Source organism: Ceratotherium simum, chromosome 6 (genome assembly GCF_057802395.1).
Source record: "Ceratotherium simum simum isolate JZ-2026a chromosome 6, ASM5780239v1, whole genome shotgun sequence".
Lineage (NCBI taxonomy): Eukaryota > Metazoa > Chordata > Mammalia > Perissodactyla > Rhinocerotidae > Ceratotherium > Ceratotherium simum.
The window spans coordinates 27919384-27940081 of NC_141905.1; the positions used below are offsets into that span (position 1 = coordinate 27919384).

General features: G+C 44.8%; 1 non-coding gene across 1 annotated transcript; it reads right to left on the bottom strand.

Moving 5' to 3' along the window:
• Positions 1-17924: 17924 nt before the first annotated feature.
• LOC147916816 (U6 spliceosomal RNA) lies at positions 17925-18029 on the bottom strand. The gene has a single exon (XR_015552638.1). It is a non-coding gene; the product is annotated as a U6 spliceosomal RNA (small nuclear RNA).
• Between the last annotated feature and the right edge of the window lie 2669 nt (positions 18030-20698).

Sequence of the window (20698 nt, forward strand, 5' to 3'; positions counted from 1 at the left end):
TTCCTGCTTCACCATCTCTGGCCCAATTCCTAGCCCCACCCAGGCCAGTCAGCTCAGACTTCTGCATGAATATTTTGAGCCTTGGTCAAATTTTTTCTTTGTCTCTAACTTAAACCCAGTTACTTCCTAAGTCAAGAACTTATTGCCTTCAAGGAGTGTTGGTCATGGCTTTCCAGACCTTCTGGATTCTGACTCCCTCACCAGGAACCAAAGCTAGGCCCTGGTCCTAGAACTTCTGCTTAGAGCCCAGGTTACCATGTTAGATGGCAATGGCTGCTTAACTGGAAGCTAAGTGGGATACGGAGGAACAGAGGGCTGGGATGGGAAACCAGAAACTGGTGGGTTTGCTGAAAACTGCCAAAAAGTCAATGACATTTAGAGAAATAAATGCAGCTGGGAGCTGATATACTCAAAAATATTGTTCAGAAGAAAACCAACATAATATCCATAGCCCATATGATGTATAATTTCATGTGCTTATGGCCCTCCTAAGCTGGATTCTATATGCTTCTCTGTCTTTAAAGCAAGTGCCAGCAGTTCCCTTTCCATTACACAGAGAAGGAAATAGAAGACTAATGAAGGGAAGTGAATCATCTGAATTCATTCACTGAAAATGATGGGATTCAGAATTCACCGACTTTTGAGGAACCTCATGACACATTTTCACCCTGTCCCCTCCTATTCTGAATCCTTACTCCTCCCTTCCTGACCACCTTCAACCCCCATCCTCAGTTTCTGTGTCTTCCTACCCACTTGCAGAAGGTGCCTCTTTTCTCCAAGCAGTGATTGATAACAGTGTGACGAGGCAGCCAAGTCCTGGGGAGAGGTCAGTCTCCTATTAGAAGGTACTATAGGGGGCCACCCTGATGGCATAGTGGTTAAGTTCATGCGCTCTGCTTTGGCGGCCCGGGATTTGTGGGTTCAGATCCTGGGCATGGACCTACACACCGCTCATCAAGCCATGATGAGGCGGCATTCCACATACAAAATAGAGGGAGATTGGCACAGATGTTAGCTCAGGGACAATCTTCCTCACTAAAAAAAAGAAAAGGAAGGTACTATAGGACAAAATGTGTGGAAGTCTGTGGGAAGAAGGAGCAGGAACATAGCAGGGAGCCCCTGAGATGGTGCACATGCAGAGTGAGAAGGTAATGGAACCAGAAGGCTCCTGTTTGCTCTACCAGCAGTGATGATGGGAAGTGTGACAGGAACTAAAGAAGAGGAAGTCTATTCTCTCCAAGGGGATATTATAATCTACCCTTTGTTAAAGATAGATAATAACAGCCGACGTTTATTTGCTTTACATTCATTTTCTTTTTCAATCTTAGCAACAACCTTTAGGGACAGTACTATTTTTTTTTTAATAATTTTATTTATTTATTTATTTTACCCCTAAGCCCCAGTAGATAGTTGTATGTCATAGCTGCACATCCTTCTAGTATGTGGGATGTGGCCTTAGCATGGCCGGAAAAGCAGTGTGTCGGTGCGTGCCCGGGATCCGAACCCGGGCCCACCAGCAGCTGAGCACACGCACTTAACCGCTAAGCCACGGGGCCGGCCCAAGGACAGTACTATTAATATCACTATTTTATGGATGAGAAAACTGAGGCTCACAGAGTATAAGCAGTTTACCCAAGGTAACACTATATGTAAATGGTAGAGTTGGGACTCATACCAAGACCTGGTTGATTCCAGGGTTTGGAGAACTATCTCTGAGGCAGTATGACATTCAGTCAGGAAGGTGGGGGTGCTTGTCCTTATACCTGGAACTCTTCCTACTTCTAATCCACGGTGCCACCCCAGCGTAGCCCCAGCTGCCCAAGTCATGTCTGTGTTGGTTCCTGCCTACCCAGCTCAAGCCAAATGTTTATCAAAAAAACATTTGATAAAAATGTTTTTCATTTTGCTTAATATGGCCAGCCACAGTTGTGTCTGCTGAGTCTGGTCAGAGAAGTGATCTTTGGGTCTTCTGGCTGTGTTTATATATCTTTATGGATCCCTGGAACCATCAATGTCCAGTCTCCCTTTTTCACAACCATTATTTACCGGTATTTATATAATGGAGATACCCTGGGGTTTTTCCGTGGTAAAATAACAGTAGCATCTATTTACTGAGCATGCATTTTATTTCACAGGCATTGGGTAACAATTCTGTATGCATTATGTCATTTAATCCTCAATGAGGGAGATGCAATATCTTCCCCACTTTATGGATAAGGAAATGGAGGCTCTGAGAGGTTAAAGTCACACAGCCAAGCCAATACCTGGTAGATCAAACTCAGCTTTCTGACTCCAAAGCCTGTGTTGATAATCACTATGATAGTATTGTCTCTTTATCCCTTCTTGAGGAAAAAAAATACCCTATTGAGTAGGTGCCCAGGAATCTGTAATAATAATTATTCACTAATGTTATGTTTTCCAACCTTGTCTGCTGATAAGAATCACCTGGATTGAAGGTTTAAAAAACATAGAATTATAGAATTGAAAGCCCAGAAATAAAACCACACATATACGGACAGCTAATTTTCGACAAAGGAGCTAAGAACATACAACAGAGAAAGGAAAATCTCTTCAATAAATGGTGTTGGGAAAACTGGACAGCCACATGCAAAAGAATGAAAGTGGACCATCTGCTATCGCCATTCACAAAAATTAACTCACAATGGATCAAAGACCTGAAGGTGAGACCTGAAACGATAAAACTCATAGAAGAAAATATAGGCAACACACTATTTGACATTGGTCATAAAGGAATCTTTTCAGATGACATGCCTACCCAGACTAGGGAAACAAAAGAAAAAATAAGCAAGTGGGACTTTATCAGATTAAAGAGCTTCTACAAGACAAACGAAACCAGAATCAAGATGAACAGACAACCCACCAGCTGGGAGAGAATATTTGCAAAACATATATCTGACAAGGGGTTAATCTCCATAATATATAAAGAACTCACACAACTGAACAACAAAAAAAACAAACAACCCGATCAAAAAATGGGCAGAGGAAATGAACAGGCACTTAACCAAAGAAGATATACAGATGGCCAATAGGCACATGAAAAGACGTTCAACACCACTAATCATCAGGGAAATGCAAATCAAAGCAACACTAAGATATCACCTCACACCCATTAGAATGGCTATAATCACCAAGACAAAAAACAAGAAATGTTGGAGAGGATGTGGAGAAACAGGAACACTCATACACAGCTGGTGGGAATGCAAACTGGTGCAGCCTCTGTGGAAAATGGTATGGAGATTCCTCAAAGAATTAAAAATAGAAATACCCTACGATCCAGCTATCCCACTATTGGGAATCTATCCAACGCACCTGAAATCAACAATCCAAAGAGGCTTATGCACCCCTATGTTCATTGCAGCATTATTCACTACAGCCAAAAAGTGGAAGCAACCTAAATGTCCCTCCACTGTTGATTGGATCAAGAAGATGTGGTATATATATACAATGGAATACTACTCAGCCATAAAAAAAGACAAAACTGTCCCATTTGCAACAACATGGATGGGCCTGGAGGGTATTATGTTAAGTGAAATAAGCCAGAAAGAGAAAGACAAACACTGTATGATCTCACTCATATGTGGAATATAAACCAACACATGGACAGAGAAAACTGGACTGTGGTTACCCGGGCAGTGGAGGTGGGGTGTGGGCACAAGGGGTGAAGGGAGTCATATATGGGGTGATGGACAAACAAAAATGTACAACCCAAAATTTCACAATGTTAGAAACCATTAAAACATCAATAAAAAAAAAATGCCAAATGGATAGCTAAAGGAGGGACTTTTCCATATGGAGACTAAAAGAGCTTGGGGAATCAGAGTAACCCTCAAAGTCACAGCAGTAGATGAAAAATTGACTCCCCAAGACCCCGGGAAAATTAGGAGAGACAGAGTAGACATGAGAACAAAGCAGAGTTGAGAATACCTGTACTTACTAGTACTTTTCTATCTATGATATATCCTCCCAGTTCCTGCGCTGGCCCCCTTCTGAGCTTCTCAAGGTCAGTTTTTTTTCTAGGTTCTTCTGGTTCCACCTGAATAAAACTGGGTTTCCAGAGCCTTGTCCCTTTGCAGGAAGGGTGGGAACTACCCCCAGCAGCAATGGGTCCAGCAGCTTGTGGGCTGACCACAACATTTGCATTTCTAGTCAAAAAGGAAGCAACAGTGACACTCTCCCCATGCAGACCCTCTGCTCCGTGGCATAGTGTCCTAAAGATTTATTCAATCTATATCATGGCAGTCAGCCTGTCTAATTATTTATAAAGAAAATTCTGCTTCAAGTTCTAAAAATAAAAGAATTGCGCTCAACTCAAACTGTTAATTTCATTCAATCAACCAAAAATTATTTTCAAGTATCTAAGGTGTGCCCAGCACTGTGCCAGGCCCTGAAGGCACACAGAAGAAAAGACATGATCCCTGACCTGGAAAAGCTTAAAATCTGGTAAAGAAGACAAAATGAATATACATGAAACAATTTAAAAGCCAGTAAGCAGGATGGTTACTATCAAAAAAAAACAGAAAATAACAAATGTTGTCAAGGATGTGGAGAAATTGGAACCCTTGTGCACTGTTGGTGGGATTGTAAAATGGTACATACAATTTTACAATTTCCATATGGAAAATTGTACGGCAGTTCCTCAAAACATTAAACATAGAACTATCAAATGATCCAGCAATCTCACTTCTGGTTATGTATCCAAAAGAATTGAAGGCAGGGTCTTGAAGAGATATTTGCACACTCATGTCATAGAAGCACTATTCCCAATAGCCAAGAGGAGGAAGGAATCCAAGTGTCCATCAACAGATGAATAGATAAGCAAAATATGCTATACACATACAATGGAATATTATTCAGTCTTAAAAAGGAAGGAAATCTCATCACATGCCACAATGTGGATGAACCTTGAAGATATTATGCTAAGTGAAATAAGCCAGTCCCCAAAAGGCAGATATTGTATGATTCCATATATATCTTTAGATACAGAGGTATCCAAAGTAGCCAAATTCATAGAAACAAAGAACGGTGGTTACTAGGGGATAGGGAAAGGAGAAACGGGGAGTTGTTGTTTAATGGGTATAGAGTTTCAGTTTTGCTAGATGAAGAAGTTCTGGAGATCTGTTGCACAACAAAGTGAATATACTTAACACTAATGAACTGTACACTTAAAAATGATTAAGATGGTAAATTTTATGTTATGTGTTTTTTACCACAATTAAAAAGAAAACAAAACTGTTAACATTAAACAGTCTGACCACTGACCATGAATGCAGTAGAAGCTTAGAAAACAAAGACACTGAAGTTAGAGGTTTTCTGGACCTGAACAAATCCTAAAGGATGGGTCATGTGGGGATTGGTAGAGAGCAGGAGAAAAGGAGTTCCAAGCAAGAGTCCTGGAAAAAGACAAGCCCTGGAATAAACATTGTCTATATTGTGGAGAGTAAACTCTGTATGTGCTTAACCGTGGGGTATGTTTGCGTGTGTGTATGTAGATGTATATACAAGCAGTGAGAAATCTGGCCCGATGATGGAGTTGACATATAAGTAGAGCGAGGTCAGATTATAAAAGTCTTAAAAGCCAGGTAGAAGACTTTACTTGATACCATAGACTCCAGAAAGGCACTGTAGGTTCTGGAACAAGGATGTGTATAAGGTTTTTAGTAAAGCTGAAAATTCTCACTGGTCTCAATTGATATAAGAGAAGCAAAAGAGAGTAACTTGGATTTTGTGTAGGCTCAGGCTAGAGAGAATTGGGGAATGATAAACCCCTGGGGCTGGGTACAATGGTGGGAATGAGAGTGAGAATTGAAATGAGAGGACACCGGAGGGGAAGTGAGAATGCAAAGGACTTGATGAAGACTCCTACATGCAGCTGTCTTTGTTCCTGTTCTTTAGGAACTTTTGTTTTTCCAGACTCGCAGGATCACATGTTTTGCTTCAGAAAGAGCCTAAGAAAGTTCCTTTAAAGGGCTGTACCGTGAAACCCATATTTGAAGGCCAATACGATAGTCTCATGGATTGGAATGGGAAGACTGAGGGTAGAGAGCCCCACTGCCGTATCCCAGTGGCACCTGTCAAGTACAAAGGCCATATCGCTGAGCTTGAGCTGAGAGCTTCCTCTTGAGGAAGGGGGTGACTGGCTGTGGCAAGGGCTGTGGTTTCAGAGTCAGAGAATGGAGCTCCAATCTTAACTTGGTCGCTGACTCCATCTGTGAACCTGGCTGAGTCACTTCCCTCCGTAGGCCTCTGTTTTCTGTTTAGTGGAATGCAGAATGACATTTTTCTACCTGCTTTCACAGAAGACAGAAGTGGTTGAAAGAACAAGAAATTTACATCAGGCGTCTCTAAGCAAAGGGGTGAGGCCTGGGCTGAAGCAAAGCCCAGGATGTGTGAGGACATGGGGCCCAGGTTTGACGTGCCCTGCTCTTGACATCAGAAGTCCAGGGGGAGGACGTAACTACTAAACAATATAAACAAATGTTGCCCCAGAGAGCCTGGGTTCTGGGAATATGAACAGGGAATCCTGACCAAAATTCCAGGTCTCCAAGTTCCCCTGAAGGAGTCATGAGGCTCATGCAGGAGGTGAATCACCTCACCCAGGATCTGTCTTGGAGATCTAAACTACCTAATACGAGCCCCAGCAAAGGAAGGGGCTAGAGGGAGGCTTGATTCAAATAGCTTGGGGGTTGTAGCTAAAATATAAGCTGTTCCCCTGGATCTTGATGAGACCAAGAAACAATTTTACCCAAGGCTCTGGATGCTGTTCTAGTTCTGAGGTCAGTGGCTGGTCAAAGCCATAAAGTCAGTCCCCACGGAGTCAGCACAGTTGTCTCTGGTCTGGAAGACTGCATGGAAAAAGGAGCTCAGAAGATTGTGGGCCTAAAGAAATTGAATTTGTATTCTTCCCAGAGTCTGCATTATTTCTTAGTCCAACTCTCCATAAGCAAAAGGCAAAAAGATGGGCAGCAGCTCTTTAGAGCCTGGAAGAGAGACCAGAGGGTTTAGGTCAGAAGTGTGTTGGCTGTTCATCAGCAATGATGGTTTCTTTACCACAGGGAAATATCAATCCTCAGAGCCAGGGGAGGCTCATGGGATGCCCAGGGGGAGGAGCAGACCCTGGGAATCTGGAGCACTTAGACTTGTGGAGCCCTGTGTTCAAAAAGGATCTCACATACCACTTCACACCCATTAGGATGGCTATTATCAAAAAAGTGGAAAATAACAAGTGTTGGCAACGATGTGGAGAAACTGGAACCCTTGTGCTTTGCAGGTGGGAATGTAACATGGTGCAGCTGCTGTGGAAAACAGTTTAGTGGGTCCTCGAAAAGTTAAATGTAGAATTACCATATGATCCAGCAATTCTACTCCTATGTATATTCCCAAAAGAATTGAAAGCAGGAACTCAAACAGATACTTGTACACTCATGTTCATAGCAGCATTATTCACAATAGCCAAAAGGTGAAGGTGAAAGGAATGCAATTGTCCACTGACAGATGAATGGAGAAACAAAATATGGCGTATGCATACAATAGAATATTATTCAGCCTTAAAAAGGAATGAAATTCTGATACATGCTATAACGTGGATGAACCTTGAAAACATTAAGTTTAGTGAAACAAGCTAGACACAAAAGACCACATATTGTATGATTCCACTTATATGAGGTACCTAGAACAGGCAAACTCATACAGATGGAAAGTCAAATAGAGGTTACCAGAGGTTGAGGGCGGAGAGGATAGGAAGTTATTGTTTAATGGGTACAGAGTTTCTGTTTGGAATGACAAAAAAGTTCTGGAAGTGAATAGTGGTAATGGTTGCACTACAAAGTGAATGTACTTAATGCCATCAAACTGTATGGTTAGAAAAGTAAATTTTATGTTATGTATATTTTACCACAATATAAATAAATGAATAAATAAATAAATAAAAATTTTCAAAAAATGGTTAAAATGGTAAATTTTATGTTATGTATATTTTGCCAAAAAAAGGCGGGGGGTGGGGGGCCTCCCATGACACAGGGATCTACCAGGCACTGAGAATGAGACTCAGAGACACAGGACATGAGAATGTGGCAGCAAAGATATTCAAAGTCATGAACTGAGATGGGAATGGAGACTGGAATAGAGACAAAGAAACCTGTCAGCGAAGGAAAAGGGTAAAGTGTGAGAGTCAGAGATGAAAGACAGAGAAGTTGACCAAAATGGAACCCTGTTAGGGGGTAGGGCTGAGTATGGAGAAAGAAATGGGAATCGGCAAGTCTGATTTTAAAAACTAATCGTAAGTCTAGTTTTTTCTTCGTCAGGCATTTGGGTTTCCATGTTAAATTGCCTCAGGGCTTGTGGTGGATGCTTCTGGGACCTTGATCCACTCCACAGTGGTCAGCTGGCAGTTGCCCTCTGAGGCTTCCTGTCTCCTTTTGGAACTGACAGACACCACAGTGAGTCAATCGTACGAAGGCTTGACTCATTTTTGACCCAGTTTTGGTGATTAAACACAATACTCTGGAATTTGGCACTATGGCTCAAAAGGTATGGTGGGAGCACGGTTGCAAGACCCAGGCTCCTAGCTGCTTCCTGTCAACATCCCATTTCTTTGGAAAGGTTGGAGTGAACGACATTTAAAGTTAGAGAGACTTGGGTTCAAATTCTGGCTTGCCTTTTATCAGCCATGCGACCTTGGGCAAGTTACTTAACCTCCATAAGCCACGATTTCCTCATTTGTAAAATGGGGCTACAGAGCTCCGTAGCCTTGTGGTGGGGATTAGAAGAGACAATGTATGAAGAGCTTCTTAGCACATTGTGTGTCACAAAGAAATTCCCTAGTAAGTTAAGGTTATTATTATTATCACCACCGTTATCTGTACATTGAGATCTTTGATTATCTAGGATCACTTTGCCACAAGAGTAATGGAGACCCGTATCTGGACCTTCAGTAACCCAGACTCCCAGCGCCCTGGATTTAGAGCATAAAGACCTGAATCTGATCTGGGCTTCCTGATTTACTAGCTGTGTGATCTTGGGCATTTTTCACACTGAGTTTCAGTTTCCTCGTTTGTAAAATGGAGATGATTACATAGAGTTGTAAATGTCAAATTAAATAATGTGTGTGAAAGTTTTATAAATAACAACAACTACAAAAGCACAGATGTATAATGTACTCAGGATTAGAAGCAAGAATGTGTTGGGGCCAAGATTAGGGTAAATATGGGAATTAAGGTTGGGATTGGCACCAGGGCTATAAAAATAATTGTGATCAAGATCAGGGTTGGCATTGGGGGTGAAAGCAAAGTTTTGAGCTAGACTAGGGAGGGAGTCATGAGCAGGGTCAAGGTAGGGGGTTCGGTGGGGTTTTGGGTTTGGGCTAGGAATCCAAGCTGGATGGTGTGCACTGTCTGAGCCCTGAGGGATAGAGCAGTGCTGTGCAGTGACTCAGAGGCAGCTGCACTGCCTGGGATAAAGCTCTAATCCAGAGATCTTGTTTTGGGGGAAAGTAGAGTATGGGACTTAACAAGTCCTGAGAGATCTGCAAAAGTGCAGGCCTTTAAGGAGATAGTCTAGTTGCAGTAGTTCACCCACCTCATTTCCTTCTCCTCCCAACCTGGTAGGAGGCTAATTCACATTAAGTATCAGCCTATCTCCAGGTGCATCCTGCACAGTGCTGGTCCTCACAGTGCTGATCATCCCTCCTCCATCATCCATCCATCACCTTCATCCACCATCCATCATCCATCCATCATCATCCATTCATCTATCCATCCAGCAAAGGTTTATTGAGTACTTACTACATGTCTAGCAATTTGCTAGGCCCTAGGGATCCAGCAATGATGGAGGCAAGCATGTTGTCTGTCCTCGTGGGGCTTCAATCTAGAGGGAGAGACAGATAATACCATGAATTTCCGTCTTCTGCACTTGTGTGTGTGTGAGGGGGAAGGGTGGTAGATTCTAAAATCAGTTCATAAGGCAAAGATGGCAAAATTGTTCTTGAAAATCCCTTAAGTCACCAGGATCTTGGTGTTTAGAAGCGCAAAACCCAAGAAATAACATTGATTTCTCTTTGCACTTTGGGTGTGACCCTGGGGCAGTAGATGTCAAGATCCGGCTTTAATGGTGGAATAAAGGAATTACTGTATGGGCATCTGGAGCTTAATTCTCTTGGGGAACTCCAGGAAACAGTGTAGAACATGTGTCTCAAAGTCATCTCACCTGAGAGGCAAAGGCATTAGTGTATTTATCCACCACACCTATCAGTCATTGGTTGGGGGCTGCTACGGTGTGGGGCCCTTTACGTGCCCAAAAAGGTTTAAAAAAAGGAATTTCTTGGGGCCGGCCCGTGGCTTGGCAGTTGAGTGAGCGCGCTCCGCTACTGGCGGCCCGGATTCGGAGCCCGGGCGCGCACCGACACACCGCTTCTCCGGCCATGCTGAGGCTGTGTCCCACATACAGCAGCTAGAAGGCTGTGTAACTATGACATACAACTTTCTACTGGGGCTTTGGGGGGAAAAAATAAATAAATAAAAATTTTAAAAGATAATAATAAAAAATAAAAAAAGGAATTTCTTTGTTTCTTGCTCTTGCAGCTGAGTGTGTATAGTTGGGTTTGAGTAAGTTATCTGCATTAATGATGGGACTCCAGTGTAAATACAAATTACACCAATATGTATGTAATTATTATAAATATGTTAAGGAGGAATGCAGTGCGCTGTAGGAAGGTACAACGGAGGCACAACATAGTAAGGGGTGGAGAAGTAAGTGATATGGAAGGCTTCACTGAGGATGTGACATTTGAGTCCTAAAGGGTGAATATGAGTTAGCCTGTCATAAGGTGAAAAAAGAACTTTCCAGGCAGAGGAATTGGTAGGAAGCAGAAGGGAGCTCAGTGCACCTTAGGAGCTGAAAGCTAATCAGGTTGCGGATGTTGAAGAGATAACAAAGGGCCTCCCTGATTCAGTCCCCAAAATGAGGACCTTTCCACACGCTCTGACACGGTGTACATAACAGCATGGAGGTAAGGCGGTCTGAGACTCAGAGTTAAATAGTTCAGAGTACAGGGCTAGAGAAACAGAAGTAATCAGTCAACATCTTTTGGACTCATTGGGCTGGCTGCCCTGTGGGATGCAAAAAAGAACACGAAACAAGCTATTAGAAACAGAGACCGTCAGATTCATAGTGGAGTAGTCTACACCTAGACATAAACCAGGGGTCACAAACACAAACACCCCAGAAGCTAAGCAGGTAATGTAAAGAGTAAAGCAGGCTGAGTGTAGGACAATAGGGATGGGTAGGGATTATGGCAAATTGGAGAGCTCTTGTCTTGTTTAAAGGGGCAACTGCTATTCAGCTCCTGCTAATTGTTGCCAAGTGGGATCTAAGGACCAGTTCTGCTAGATCTTCCACATTATAACAGATGCTGTCAGTTCCAGCTTCCTGGCCTTTGGAGCCCACTCTTCCCTACTGTACAGCAGGCTAGATATTCCCCAGGAATTAACACCATCATTACCCCTCCTCCCTCACACCATAGCAGCTCCCAACCAACGACTGATGGGTTTGGTGGATAACTATGCTAATACCTTTACCTCTCAGATGCGATAACTTTGAGACACATTTTTTTTTTTTTAAGGAAGATTGGCCCTGCACTACATCTGTTGTCAATCTTCCCTTTTGTTTTTTCTTTTTTTCCTCCCCAAAGCCCCAATATATAGTTGTGTGTCATAGTTGTATACTTGTAGCTCTTCTGTGTGGAACGCCACCTCAGCATGGCTTGACGAGTGGTGCATAGGTCTGTGCCTGGGACCTGAACTGGCGAATCCCAGGCCACTGATGTGGAACACATGAACTTCACTGCTACGCCACCAGGCCAGCCCCTGAGACACATATCCTACAGTTTCCTGGCGTTCCCCAGGAGAATTAAGCTCCAGTTGCTCATATGGTAACTTCCTTGATAGCTTTCCCTTATTGACTGCCTCCCTTCCCTTCCCTGTCCCACTTCTCCACTGCCTGACCAGAGTTTCCTAGGATTACCCTTCAAATAAACCACTTGCAACTGAAGCCTTGTCTCAGGATCTGCTTCTGGGAGAAACCAAGCTAAGAACACAAAATGTTAAGAAATATTTGGATTTTTTTTCCATGTTCAAACTTCCCAATTAAAATTGTGCATGTCAGGGCCGGCCCAGTCGCATAGTAGTTAAGGTCGCGCGCTTGGCTTTGGCGGCCTGGGGTTTGCAGGTTTGGATCCTGGGCATGGACCCATGCACTGCTCATCAAGCCATGCTGGGGCGGCACCCCATATACAAAATAGAGGAAGATAGGCACAGATGTTAGCTCAGGGCTAATCTTCCTCACCAAAAAAATTAAAAAACAAAAAAAAATTGTGCATGTCAACAAAAACAGATTTAGGGGCTTGATTTGGCCAACAGACCATCAGTTTGGGATTCCTGACATAAACTAAGACTTCATCTGTCTTTCTTATAGCAATCACCCAGGAAAGGAACACATTTGCTAAAGCAAATAAGAAAGAGTTTGATGAGGAAGTTCTAAGGGTAGAGACTCGTGCATCATGGAAATGACTGCTTAAAATACAGGGAATTCGAGAGGGGCTCAGCAGTGATGAATGCTGCTGCTAGAACAGCAGCTCCTACCCATGGCTCCCTGCTGCAAGCCTCTTCATTTGAATCTAGCCTCAGCAGCCACCAGGGTAAGTCACAAGAAGGCCCCAGGGGAAGTCTCAGAGCCCAGGCAGGCCCAGCAGCTGCTCACACCAAACTGGGTCTACAGCAAGAGTGACACGCCAGGGCCTGCTGGCTGCAGGGTCCTCAGAATCAGACTCTCCTGGTTGCCAATCTGCAACCCTCCCTGGCACCATGAGATAGCTGCTGGTCTGCAGGATCTTAGCCCAGCTTGCCTGGCCTCTTGGTGCAAGGAAAGGTCTCAAGATTGTGGGTGTGAGGAGCTGGTGGGGGGAGCAGTGAGCCCTCTCCCCTGGCACCTCTAGCCAAGCCAGCTTTCTAGGTAGTCATCCGATTCAACCACACAAAGTGCTGACAGGAGGTACTGTCATCCTGGTGCTGCATAGAGGAAGACATGGCAGGCCCTGGAGGGTGGAGGGATGCACCTGGCTGGGATGCCCAGTCAGGCCCATGGGTGACAGGCAGCACCTTATGCCCCAAGCTGTCACCCGTGGTATTTGTAAAGCCTGTGCTATTTTAGATTCTTTTGTCATCATTGCAGGCAAACTGGACTGGAGGAGCCTGATTAAAAGGGAAAGAACCGGTTTAACAGAGCTAGGGGTGTGGGGGTTGCTTCGCCGAGTTGGCACCATAGCGCCAGGCAGAAGAGATTTGTGTCAGTGCTTCTAAGGGTCAGGACTGGGTTAGCATTCCAGCACTGGCTTCGAGTGCTAAGAGGCAAAGAGGAGGACTTTGAGGTTCAGGGCAAGCAGCTATAATTCCTGTCTCAGGAATAACCATGACAATAATAATACTTTATTGTAAATGTGTTTTACAGCATATAAGTTACCTTCATAGACATTATCTCACTTGATCCTTATTGTGTGCAGTCCTATGAGGCAGGCAGGTATTATTTGTCCCACCTAAATATAAGGAATCTAAGACTCACCAAAGTAAGTGACTTGCCCAAGGTCAGTCTTTAACAAGTGTCAATGGCAGGGCCTGAATCAATTGCAGAAGGGGGTTTGGGAATGCAGCCCTGCACCTCTAGAGGTCTTTGTAGGAAGAGGGGAACTCAGGGAGAGAAGAGGAGCCTTGGCCTTCTGCTGCTGGCCCCAGGGAATGTGGGGCTTCATGGATCAGTGGCTGAGGAGTGGACCCACCCACAGATCCTGGTGGTGGTCTGGCACTACAGGGCGATCACAGCAGGCCTCAGGGCAGTTTCGCCTGGTGGGTGCGAAGGGTTTTTCTGTTCCCCTCATGCCACCTCCTGAGTCAGCTCTCTGGCATTGCCCCGGCAAGTCCTGGGCCCCACGCCCAGGCAGTGAGGAGGCTGGCAGATGGCCCAGAGAATGCTGCTGTCTTAACTCAAGCGAAGTCCTAGTTAGGACCCCCTTCCCGGAGGCAGCCCAACAATGGCTGCATTGGGAGCTGCGACTTGTGTGCACAGGGTGATTCCCCCTCACCGGTGAACTTTCTGGCATAGGAGGCATTGGGCATGCGCCTTTACCTGAGGGCTGCAGCCCAGGAAGCGATGCAGGGACCAAATACATTTTATAGACTGGCTGAGCCAGGCTCCTACCCTCAAGCCCTGCTTGGGTTTCTGGTCACATCCAAATAGCTAGGGAGGGAGTTGCTTTTGGACAGAAAAGAGGGAAAGAGAGCCAAGACTTCAGCCTGAAGCTGCCTCAGCTGTTTCTGGGGCTCTGACTCAGAAGCTGCTTCTCAGGAATGTTGAGCACATGGGCCTCTGAGCCTCTTGTCCAGGCACAGTGGAAAGAACAGCTGGGGCGTGAGGGATGTTTTACCTTCCTCTCTCTTCTCTGAGGACACCTTTTCCAGAGAAACCCCACCACAGGACGGATTGAGGGCTCATCTTGGAAGGCCCTGGTCATCTCGTCCAGGAAACAAGCCTCCCCAGACCACGTCAGCCCCCAGGGATCAACACTAGCAACGACTGCCTGCAGCAATGAATTTACACTTACCAAAATGCTGCATTGCATGTCTCTACCCTTCTCTCTAGTTATTTTATCTCCCCAACTCTGTTGTAACTTCCTTGACCTCATGCTGCTGGGCAAGAAAGAATGCCCTGAACATAACATTCATTTGATAAATATATTGATTGATAACCGGAGAAAAAGGAGCAAAGAAAAGAAAGAGGCAAAGAGAAATCAGTGAGGAAGCCAGCAGTCTGGGTCACACCCCAAAATGTGGGGAATCTGCTTCCCTTCCCAAGAAAAGCTCCCAGGCCACTTGCAGAAAGGAGAGCAGAAAAGCTGTGGTGAGGTGGCCTGGCACTTCCTCACCCCCAACACCCACCCTAACTCCAGATGCCCTCAGATCTGTCAGGAGCCACTGGGAATCCTTCACCCTGAGAGAGGAGGGGGCTCTGCAGTGCTTCTCCAAATGGGGGCAAAGATTCTTTTCTCTGCCTCTTGCCTTTATTTCATTTCTCTAAAGCAAGTAGATATCCCATAGGATAATCCCAGTGAAATGAGACCCAAGGAGAACTAACCCTGGAACAGAAATCATGTCAGCACCTTATTACACAATACAATAATTTTAGGTTTAATTGTCTGCGTACCTCCTTAGATCATAAGAGCTGAGAGGGCAGGAACAGAGTCTGTCTTGTTCACCAAGCCAGTCCCAGAGTTTAGACACTACATAGTACACAGTGGGCGCTCAGTAGCTTGCTCCATACACGTGTGTTGATCTGGCTAACTGAGGGGCATCTGGAAACTGCCAGTACACTCCTGCTATCTAGCTGCCATCAGCAACTTTTATTCTGGAGCTAACTCATCCCAGGTCCAGGAATCTGATGATCTATTGGAAAAAACTGAAGCCAGGGATACTGATAGGCTGTCTCTGGGGCGTTGGGTTCTAGGACAGACCACGTTAGAAAAGACTGCTGGGTGGGGTCGGCTGAGTAATCTACAGCCCTGCTGACTCTCTAAAACCGGGCCTACCGCGGCCTCTAGTGGACAAGCGGAATCACTGCCCTTTTGGGGTGGGAGGTCCAGCTTCCTCACCTCTTTGCCCCCAGGATCTCCAGGTTCTCCATCCTTGGACCCAGAGTCAAAAGCATACAAGGTGGTACCACCAGCAAGATTATGGACCATTTCAGAACAATAGATCAGCCATCCAACAGACCAATCCATTAAAAAGCACCCATATGTACAGTACGTAGTATTCTGATGAAAGCTATGAAGAGAGGAGAGAGGGAGATACATGACTAAGACAAGGGCTCTGCCCTTAAGAAACCTATGAACTAACTGAAAAACTAAAATTTTTAAAAAGCAAACAGCAAGCCCATAATCAGGTGCCAAACATTTCAAGAGCTGAGTTCAGAGGATCAGCACAAGCTCTCCATGCCTCAGTTTTCTCATCTGTCAAATGGGGATGATAAAATATACCTTGCAGGGTTATGTAAAGATTAAAATAAGACGATGGGGAGAAAATACAGCATTATTGTTGTTGTTGTTACTCAAGTAATCCATGTTCATCATAAAAAAATCTAGAAAGCACATTTAAGGAAGAGAAAAAAGTTCACACTAATACTACTATCAGAGATAAGTACTATTAATCTAATGACGTACATTCTTTTTTTTTTAATTTTATTTATTTATTTTTCCCCCAAAGCCCCAGTAGATAATTGTATGTCATAGCTGCACATCCTTCTAGTTGCTGTACGTGGGACGTGGCCTCAGTATGGCTGGAGAAGCGGTGCGTAGGTGCGCGCCCGAGATCAGAACCCGGGCTGCCAGCAGCGGAGCGCACACACTTAACTGCTAAGCCACGGGGCGGCCCTAGTGACATACATTCTTAAGCACGTTGAGCACGTCTATAGAGGCAGAGGCATTCTGAGAGTGGTGTGTAATCACAAGATTGACTAGAATTACAGAGGATCTAGAAAATTATACATGAGCTTTCTTACTTAATTCTGAAGAAAACAGTATTTCAGCAAAATGTGACCTACTGAAAGTGGTATTATTTCCTGCAGATCTCTGCCTCTAAGCTCACCTTAGCAGAGGGGCCTTCCCTGAGGACCCTGTATTAAACAGCACCCCCTATCACTCTCCACCCACCTCCCTGCTTTATTTTTCTTCATAGCACTTGTCACCACCTGACATAGTAAATATTTTGTTTGTTTACGGTTTGTCCCTCTCACCAGAAGGTAGGCTTTCTGAGGGCAGGGACAACTTCTATTTTGTCCACTGCCATACCCCCAGCACTGAGACAGTGCCCTGAAAAGAGAAGGTGTTTGATTAATATTTTCTGGAAGGAAGGAAGGAAGGAAGGAAGGAAGGAGGGAAGGAGGGACGGAGGGGAGGAAAGAAGGGAGGAAGGAAGGAAGGGGAATATAAAATGGAGTTGGCAAAGTTGGGAGGGCTACTGCAGTATCTCTGGAGGGTGAGGTAGGCCCTGTCCGGGACGGTGGAAGGGAAATGGAAAAGATGGAATGGATACAAAGACATTTAAAGGGAAAAATATACTTTGGTTCCTGATGATACACAGGATGGTAATGATAACAACTACCATTTATTTAGCATCAGGCACTGAGCCGTTCACCTACAAAGATTATCATTATGTTATTATAACAACCCTATAGTGAAAGTTAGGACATCTTTATGTTACGCATGAGGAACATGAAGCTCAGGGAGTTTAAGTAACTTGCCCAAGGTCACACAACTAGTAAGTGGCAGAATTCAAACCCAGCTCTGTCCCGTAAGTGAGATAAGGGATGAGTCAAAGTTGACTCCAAGATTCTGAACGTAGGTCATTGGCAGGACAGTCACGTCACTGTCAGAGCCAAAGGAACTGGAGAAGAAAACTGGTCGAGGGTGGCAAGGGGAATAATTATAATAGCTAATATTTATTGAGTCCTTACTATGCAAGGCACTGTGTTTTTTTGTTTGGTTTTGTTATTTTATTTTATTGCAGCCACATTGGTTTATAACATTGTATAAATTTCAGGTATACATCATTATATTTCTACTTCTGCATAGATTACATCATGTTCACCACCCAAATACTAATTACAATCCATCACCACACACATGTGCCTAACCATCTGTTTCACCCTCCTCCCTCCCCTCTTCCCTTCTGGTAACCACCAATCCAGTCTCTGTTTCTATGTGTTTGTTTGTTGTTGTTTTTATCTTCTACTTATGAGTGAGATCATATGGTATTTGACCTTCTCCCTCTGACTTATTTCACTTAGCGTAACACCCTCAATGTCCATCCAAAAATATGGAATGCTTCATGAATTTGCATGTCATCCTTGCGCAGGGGCCATGCTAATCTTCTCCGTATTGTTCCAATTTTAGTATGTGCTGCCAAAGTGAGCACACAAGGCACTGTTTTATTGTTCTTATGTACTAATAATTTACTCCTCATAAAACCCTACGAGATGAGGACTATATTATCCCTATTTTTCAGATGAGAAAACTGAGGCACAGAGAGGTTTTAGAACTTGCAGTCTCCCACAGTTAGTAAGAGGCAAAGCCACGACTTAGCCTCAGTATTTTTAATCACCATGTTATATTTGGGGGGACAGCAGGACATTCAGGTGGGAATATCTGGTGAATAACCAACTGTAGCCCAGGTCTGGGATCTAAGAGCCTCTGGAGTCCAGAAAGGTAGACACTGGTCCTTCCTGAGGTCCATCCCTGACTAGCCTATAAGCCCACCCACGGCCAGACACTATTTACGTCTGGCTGGTCCCCAGCTTTATGTCCTGTTTCTCTCTTCCTCATACCCTTCCTTCCAGCTCAACTGACCACCCAGTTTCCCAAACACCTGCCAAGCTCTCAGTATTCACACTCTTTTCTCCACCAGCAATGCCCCCTCTCCTCCACCTCCATCTGCCAACATCCTTCCCCTCCTTCCATCTCCTCCATTTAAGTCTTTTCAGATTGTTCTAACTGATCTGATGGCTCCCCCTTTAAACATCCCATAGTACTTTGCTTTTACCTTCCATGCATTTATTGAGCACCTACTACAACCCCGGCTCTTTAGACATAAGGATACCAGGGCGAACATGAACAGACACAGACCCTACTCTCATGAGGTCTATAGTCACCCAAACACATGTAAGGTTCACTTGGGACAAGTGCTTTGAAGAAATGATGGATGGAACTTTTGGGGCTGTCATTACAGGGATTTGATCTGGTCAAGAGGCCAGGGAAAGCTACTCTGAGAAAGTGACACCTGAGCAGGGAACTGGAAGACACACAGAGGTGGGAGAAATGCAATTCAGGCAGGCCTTTGTGGTGTGGTCCTAATTTTTCAATTTGTATCATTGTTTTATTGTCACGCTCATCTTCTTGCCACCCCATGAGTAAATCTCCTTTAAGGCAGGGCCTATTTCTGGCCCATCTTTCTACTCCCTATGAGATTTAGGACTGACGCTTACCCAGGGCAGGGAGATATTGCCTAAATGGATGGAGGGGACATTGGCTGTTCTGCAGAACCCCTGGGCACACCACAGCAAGAGCCCCTGGAGTCCTGAGAGGCCATTCTGGGCCCATCTCCGTCACCTTCCTTTGAGTATACATGGAACAGCGTCACGTCCTGCTCCAGGCCCAGTTTTGTGTCTGCTCTTGGTAAAGGTATCTTCTGGCATTGAACTAGGGTTTCAGGTCTTGTGCCTTTATGAGCATGGAGGTAGCCTGCCCTTGTGACCTATCGAGTTTGGAAGGCGCACTAGGGTGGTTGGACCAGGACAGTGGGATTTATTAGGGCCTCTAGGTCCTTTTCTCCTACTGCTTCCCCCATTGCCCACTCCGCTGCTGTCACACCAGCCTTCTTTTCACTCCTCGAATATACCTTGGCCATTTTTATCTCAGGCCGTTGATGCAGTTCCTTCCACCAGGAATGCTCTTGTCCCAGATCTTCAAATGACTACCTCCTTATCAACATTTAGGTCTCCCTTAAAAGTCGCTTTTTGAGAGCAGCCATGTCGGAGCACCTCAGTTAAAGGAATTCTCTATACCCACCTCACTCTCTATTCCATCGCTTTATTTTATTTTCTCTGTAGAACTTACTCCAGTCTAAAATGGTCTCTTTCTAGATTCATTGCCTGCCTGCAAGAACGTGAGTTCCATGAGGGCAGGGATTTTGTCAGATTGTTCTCTTCTGTTTCCCAAGTGACTGGAATAGAGGAGGTGCTCAATAAAATGAAGAAAGGAATGAATGAATGAGTGCCCCTATGAGTAAGTGCCTGGATTCGGGACTGGGACTAGATTGGGGTAAGTCCACACTGGGTTTAAGATTCCAATCTAGATCCCATTGGTGGTATGAGCACATCTGAATTGAACCCCCATGCCATTTGCTGCACCCCCATCCCTTTCTATTCATTCCTCTTCAATCATATCATCCCAGCTCTACCACATATTAGCTGTTTGCCCTTAGACAAACTACTTTGCCTCTAAACTTCAGTTTCCTCTTCTGTAAAATGGGGCTGATGGCTCTTCTACTCACAACGTGGTGGTGAGGATTAAATGGAATAGCTTATGTAGAGGTCTTAGTGCCTGTGCCTTTCATGTAGCAAGCTCTCCCTAAACATTAGCTACAGTTGTGGTTTTTATTTTCTTCACCACACGTCTCTTGGTCATTCATATTCCTCTCGCTTTCCTGTCCCTTCCGTTCCCTCCCTCCAGCACCCTGTGTGCCTCAGGTCTGCCCACCAGGGGGCCCCACACGCCGCTCTTCCTGCACTGGCCATCCGTTGGTGCAGGCAGCCAGCCTCTTACCTCAGCACTTCCCTTTTTCCTCTCGTGACAGCTCTGTCACCTCTCCACTGCTGCTCCCTCTTCATCCCAAATATCTCAGCCCCTTGCCCCCAAAACTTCATTCATTCCACAGATAATTATTGAATGCCTACTATATGCCAGGCTCCATGCTAGGTGTTGAGGATACAAGCAGAAAGATCAGGCACCCTCTGTCTTCAAAGAGCGCACAGTCTATAGGGAGATGCTGGAGGGGTGGAGAGGCAAAGGGAGCCCCGACCTGGATTT